This window comes from Myxocyprinus asiaticus, chromosome 40, assembly GCF_019703515.2.
Source record: "Myxocyprinus asiaticus isolate MX2 ecotype Aquarium Trade chromosome 40, UBuf_Myxa_2, whole genome shotgun sequence".
NCBI classification, from domain to species: Eukaryota; Metazoa; Chordata; class Actinopteri; order Cypriniformes; family Catostomidae; genus Myxocyprinus; species Myxocyprinus asiaticus.
Window position 1 is genome coordinate 35,587,805 of NC_059383.1, and position 6,861 is coordinate 35,594,665.

General features: G+C 36.6%; 1 pseudogene; it reads left to right on the forward strand.

Moving 5' to 3' along the window:
- The first annotated feature begins 576 nt into the window (after positions 1 to 576).
- On the forward strand, positions 577 to 1,139 carry LOC127430962 (cofilin-1-like; annotated as a pseudogene).
- Positions 1,140 to 6,861: the final 5,722 nt, after the last annotated feature.

Genomic DNA, 6,861 nt, shown 5'->3' on the forward strand with positions numbered 1-6,861 from the left:
AGTACAGTAATCTGAATACACTGTAGAAGATGTAATTAGTAGTTAGTAATTAATTACTTTTTTAGAGTAACTTACCCAACACTGTTAATGATATCTACATAACTACTGTAACCTTGAGCAATCAACATCATGTCATCTACCCACTTGGGTGAGTCACTAAGAAAAGACAGTCAAAGCGACTCAGAAGTATCGGCACTATGGAGCCACATGTTTGTTTGTTTTTTGTTGTTTTTTTGTTGTTTTTTTTTTGACAACTTTCACTACAATTTAAAGTGCAAAACATCACATTATCCACCCAAAAAAAAAAAAAAAAATACGAGTGAAAACAAAAAGAGGTTTCCATTATGAACTGAGGAACATATATGCCTCTAGGTGAAAAGTGGATAACTGAATCCAAAATAACACATGCACGTTCTTACATAATGTACACATATTCCTGATACCTGACTCCTCTTAAAAAGCTGCCAACAAAGTGCCAGCTTTACTTTTCACTGATATGCCCCCTCCTTCCCCAGCCAGGAAATGTTGATCAGAAAACTTGAAATTTGATCAAGTCCTTGATTCAAGTCCTATCCAGATGCTGACTAGCACAGAGACACAACCATGGCCTCCAGAGTTACAGTGGAAGAGAATGTGTTGACAATCTTCAACAAGATGAAGGTCCACAAGGCTCAGGCCAACGAGGAGGAGAGGAGGAAGAGAAAGAAGGCTGTTCTCTTCTGCCTGAGCGAGGATAAGAAGCATATCATCATGGCAGAGGGTCAGGAGATCCTTCGGGGGATGAAGGCGATCCCTACCTTAAGTTTGTCAAGATGTTTCCTCCTGAGGACCGCCGCTACGCTCTCTATGATGCCACAATTGACCAATTAAATCTGCTCTCTCAGGAACAAGGATTTTCCTTTAGATTCATCTGCTGCACTTGTGCTGCGGCTATCTTTATGAGGACTCTCCATAGACATAGTGATTTTTATACTGTATGAACTATAGATTTTATCCCCTAACCCTAACCCTACCCCTAAACTGTGCTAAAAACTTCAAAACTTTGGGACAAAACATCCCCATAGGGTGACTAGAGTCAGAGTTCATGTTCAGTGCTGCAAACCATACTGTCCTGTACAGATGAGATAACAGAGAGATAGAGAGGTAGATAGAAAAGAAAAGTAGAAAGAGAGGGAAAGAGGAAGATGAGTTAGGATTTTCCTCTGGAAGAAACAGGAAACTGAGATGCCATTTCCTGATATTCCAGTTCATGCTTGGCAGACGGTCTCTGCCAGTGATCCAACTTCAGCCAAACTGAAGATACAAACACATTTGACATATGTTTTGTTCTTTTATCTGTTCTGGACCTTAAAGTGGGGATTTTCCAGAAAACAAGTGAAACATCATTTCCTGTTGTCAAATAACATTTGCTGTAGGTTTTGGCAGGTTTATTAATCAACACTCCAAATGCAATGGCAGATAGGAGAGACACAAGTCCTTTGACAAACAACAGTTATTTTTTATAAAAATAAAATATAAAAAAAAAACTTTAAATTAATTTAATAAAACATTGCGCAATCCAATTTGATGGAATTTTGTTATCAAATTGAAATGCGTAAATCTTAAAAGTACTGTAGGTTAAAATATTGTTTGAGTACCATGGCATTAATAATAATAAAATAGGGTTGATGGGGTTTTAAATACAGCTGCTTAGGAAGTGACTTTAAATTTGTCATCTGTTAGAAATTCGTACAATTTGTTTATTTTTTTTTTAGTTTGCTGTTGGAGCAAATGGGAACACAAAAATAATATTTGCTGTGGTCTCCCATTCACTGCTATAGACGTTTATAATTTACTTCCCCATTTAAAACCCTGAAATGTAAAAAGGATTTTGGATTTTGTAGAATGCACTGGCGGCTGTTTTCCATACAATGAATGTGAATGGGGACTGAGGTTGTTAAGCTCCAACGAGCAATGACTTAAAAAGTACCAAAAACTTGTTTCTTAATGCAGCACAGGCCATATGAATATATGCAAATGAGATGTGAGAGCTACGGTGAAGGGCAAGATGTTCAGTAAATAACGACATTCAATTTCCATCTGTTTCTTACATGCTTTCAGAAGACTTGGATTATTGCACACAATATAGAGCTTGTAAGCCCCTCCATCCCCATTCATTTTATGGAAAAGAGCCAGAGAAGGACATTCTGTCTATCATCTCCTTTTGTGTTCCACAGAAGAAAGTCATAAGTGTTTGAAATGACATGAGGCTGAGTGACATATAAATGAATTGTTCGGCATCCAAAATATTGACCCATAGTCTCTAAAGAAATAAAGCAACAGATCATTCTATAACTATATTTTGGATTCAGAGTTCATAGAGATGCACTGTGTAATTTTTAAATCTCATTGTGCATCTTTTTGTGTGAAGAAAAAAAAAAAGATTATAAAGATTTAATCCCTTTGCTGTTTCTCAATGTGTGTGTTGTGAGGGCTAGCATTGCATCTCACTGTTGGTGTGTGTGCGCTGAAGTGTGTTTAAACAGTGATTAGCAGCTAATGTTGGTGAATTCCAGTGTTCAGAGGGGTGAAGGGAGACGGCAAGCCCTCAGAATGAAGTCCTTTATCTGTCCCTCTGTCCTCTGACCTCGCCTCTCTTTCATCTCTCCTCCCTCTCTTCCTCTGTGGAATCTAAAGACTGTTTACATTCATACTTCAACAATCAAACTCACTACAAACCACACACTCAACACTAAACACAAACACACTAATACTGATTCTGGATCCAGATTTTACATTGGACATCAAGTGGTGACCCAAAACAGTAACACATTGTTTTTATCATATAAACGTTAACAAAAATACCCCTACAATCAAATTTAATTTGATTAATATTACCAGCATACAGTATGTTGTTTTGAATGTTGTTCCAAAACATGGGATGCAAGGGACATTCTTGAAATTCATGAAACATTCTTAAGAATAAAATTCATCTTAACTTTTTTAATTATTATTTTGTAACTTCAGAAAAAAGTTTAAGACTATTTTATATTCGCAAAAGACTTCTTACACTAATTTTTTTAATTTATTTTTTTATTTACCCACATAATTAATAAGTTTTATTAATTTAATTTGGTTAAAAACTACATAATTCAATAAGTTGGAATTTTTATATGAATTTGAAATGTGTCTTAAAAATAGTCTAAAATATTTTTATGATATTTTATTTATTTATAGTATTCTTATAATTTATCCTATGAACTTTCTTAATCTTTTAAAAATTAAGATTTTTGTGAATCCGGTCCCCAGTGTGAGACCAAAAAGGCTTTTGGTTTTCCAAAAAGGCTTTTTGACTGGCAAAACCAGCATGAATTCCTTGGTTAACCAGAATAACCAGAAGAAGAAGAAAAAAAAGAAAAAAAAAAAAGAAAAAAAATTCTGGTCTTTTCAGCAGGGTTGAAATGTTTAAGTCCAACAACATACATTATTATTAACTATGGCTGTCAAGCAAATACAATTTTGAATCATATTATTACACGATATGCCAATTAATTAATCGGATTATTTGCAATTAATCTCTTATGTAAATATTTGCTAAAAAGCCCCTCAAATCACAACAGTTCAATTTAAAATGCTAAATAATTACAAATAGTTATTTTTAAATAATAATAAATATAATATATAATAAAAATAATAATTCAGATAATTAAAATGCATTAAAATATTTTAGCATAGGAGTAAGCAGCTTTAGAAGGCACTATCCCATGGGCTACCATTAAACAAGCCTGTCTTTGGCCTGCAATAAACAGCAATCCATTTAGCAATTAAATTCATCAATCTGTCCAAGATTTATTATAAGGGCTTTTCTAAGGACGTGTCAATGTACACCTGTGCCACATTTTTGGAGCCTCTCACTTTGATTACGTTGCATCATAAACAGGTTGCATCATTTTAGGTTGCTGTGTCAAGTTAAACGTAGTTTGAAACTTATAAAAACACATCTTGAGATCCCTGCACTCACAATTGTTTGAATGCAAGAACGGTCATCTTATGCTGTCGCTAGTGTCAAGCAAGCCATGTGGTTTTTTTGTCTGTACAAAAAGAGTTTTGCTTACTGCCCCCTGCTGAAAACAGGTGTTGTGCACTGCTACTTATTATTAACAAGACATTAGTCTCTTGAATTTTGATGGCTGCGTGCTCTCGGCAGTTAATGATTCACTGCACAAAAAATATCGTCACAAACCATGTTAATCCTCATTGCAAGTAAACATATTTAATGTAGTCTGGGTTGTATTTTCGTTTTCCTTGAATAGTTTTGTTCATGGTTTTTAAGGATGAGAGCGTCACATGCCCTATCCATGTTGACATCTGCCTAATTTGGCTAGCTTCTACCAAATGACTGGTGAAATTGCACCAAAATACTGTAAAGATTGACTGGATGTGTGGCCTATGACGTAAACCACAACAGAAATGAGCAGCATTTCCCTTTTAAAACTTGATAATCCTTTTTATTTTGCTATCCTAACTATACAGTTATATTTAGTTGTATTATATAATTTGCATCTGGTATCGTTTTCTCCCCGCTGCGGTCTGTGACCAGTCAGAACAGGCCTGAAACCCATGAACCACCAAACTAAACCACAATCTATTTATGGATTCACAAAGGTGTAAAGCAAACACATGTGTCACTGAATTAAATTCATTCAGGTTGTTTTTTGTTTTTCAAACACACACACACACACACACACACACACACACACACACACACACATGTTGGTGCGGCTATCCTTATGAGGACTCTCCATAGACATAATGATTTTTATACTGTATGTACTATAGATTTTATCCCCTAACCCTACCCCTAAACCTAACCCTCACAAAAACATTCTGCATTTTTATATTGTTTAGTATGATTTTTAAACTATTTGAATTATGGAGACACTAGAAATGTCCTCATAAACCACATTTATAGCATAATACTCTTGAAATTACCAGTTTGTAACCTAAAAAAAAGCCCTCGTAAACCACCCTAACCTGCCCCCACACACACACACACACGCACACACACAAACACAGAGAAAGAGGGAAAGCTATATACCAAAGATACCACATGAAGAAATGGGGGTGAAGTCCATGTGACTCTTCAGGGCTGAAGGGTTGCCTTTAGATTAATGATGTTACAGGAAGTTTTCACACTGCGCCTGACAACTTCTACTGTTGCTATGGACAAAATGCAATACATGCACATTTACACATTCCGTCATAAAACACATCCCAGAACACGGCAGGGAAATGGTGTGCAGTAGACAGGATGTGCCAAGAATGTAACTAAATGTGCATCAAAAAGAAAGAGGAAACGTTAGTCAGTGTGGAAGAGAAAAGGAGACAGAGAGACCAATAATTGTTAAGAATTACTGTACATTCGCCAGGGTTATTATTCAGTACAATTCAGTAGTTTTATTTTATTTGTGATGTAATTGGGTTATTCATGTCAAATCAACCAAATTTCAAAACCTTAGGTCACTTACTCTTAATTACATGGGGGTTTTTTTTCCGACTTTTGAAAATATAAATAAATAAGGGTACATTTTTACTTTCAACATTATTTGTAGCTTCAAAAACTCTTTATACTGTTTCATGTGACCCACGATTCGTTTTTGAACAATTTGCAAAATGTAACAATTTAAGCATGGAGCCACATTGAGAGCCCCATATCTCAGGGATTTAACCATATAGGGCCTGACAAATAAATAGATAAAAAGGAAAGCTTATTCTGACACAGAATCTAAAAGGATATTAAGATATCTTTAATGCCGCTGAGTGACTCCAGTCAGGCTTCCTAAGCAACCAGTTGCTAGGGTGGGTAGAGTCACTTGGGTTAACCAGTGCTGCAGAGAATAGCGTGAAGCCTCCACATGTGCTAGGTCTCTGCGTTAACGCGCTCAACAAGCCATGTGATAAGATGCGTGGATTGACGGTCTCAGACGCGGAGACAACTGAGATACGTCCTCCGCCACCCTGATTAAGGCGAATCACTACGCCACCACGAGGACTTAGAGCGCATTGGGAATTGGGCATTCCAAATAAAAAAATATTAACATAATATAAACATGGGGTAACCTCCTCGTGGTCGCGATTAGTGGTTCTCGCACTCAGCTGTGCGTGGGTCGAGGAGAGTAGCATGAGCCTCCACATGCTGTGAGTCTCCGCGGTGTCATGCACGACAAGCCACATGATAAGATGCGTGGATTCACGGTCTCAGAAGTGGAGGCAACTGAGAATTGTCCTCCGCCACCTGGACTGAGGTGAGTAACCGCGCCACCACGAGGACCTACTAAGTAGTGGGAATTGGGCATTCCAAATTTGGAGAAAAGGGGATAAAAAAGAAGACGAAAAAAAGAGCAGACTCCGTGCTGTGATGAGCTCTAAATCCTGACTGGAATCTGTCCAAAATATCATTCTCTACTAAAAATGAAGTAAACTGAGACAAAACAACTTTCTCTAAAATCTTCGATAAAAATGGAAATTTATAAAAACGATGATAATTATTTAAAATACTGGGATCGAGATTAGTTTTTTTAATAAGAAGCTGAACCACTGCCTGCTTAAGACAGATAGGAACAATACCATTCGATAAAGAACTGTTAATCATAGATTGCACACTAGGCCCCATGATATCAAGCAAATCCTTCAACATAATTGGGGGGACAGGATCAGATGGGGAAGTTGAAGGATTTACATGCTCTATTATAGTAGCTTGGGTTATAGGCTCAAATTGGGGAAAAACAGCAGAGGCAGAGCAATACCATACCGGGTTTTGTGTAGATACAATCTGTGATCAAATAAGCTCAGTCTTATGTAAGAAAAAAGTCTTCACAAACT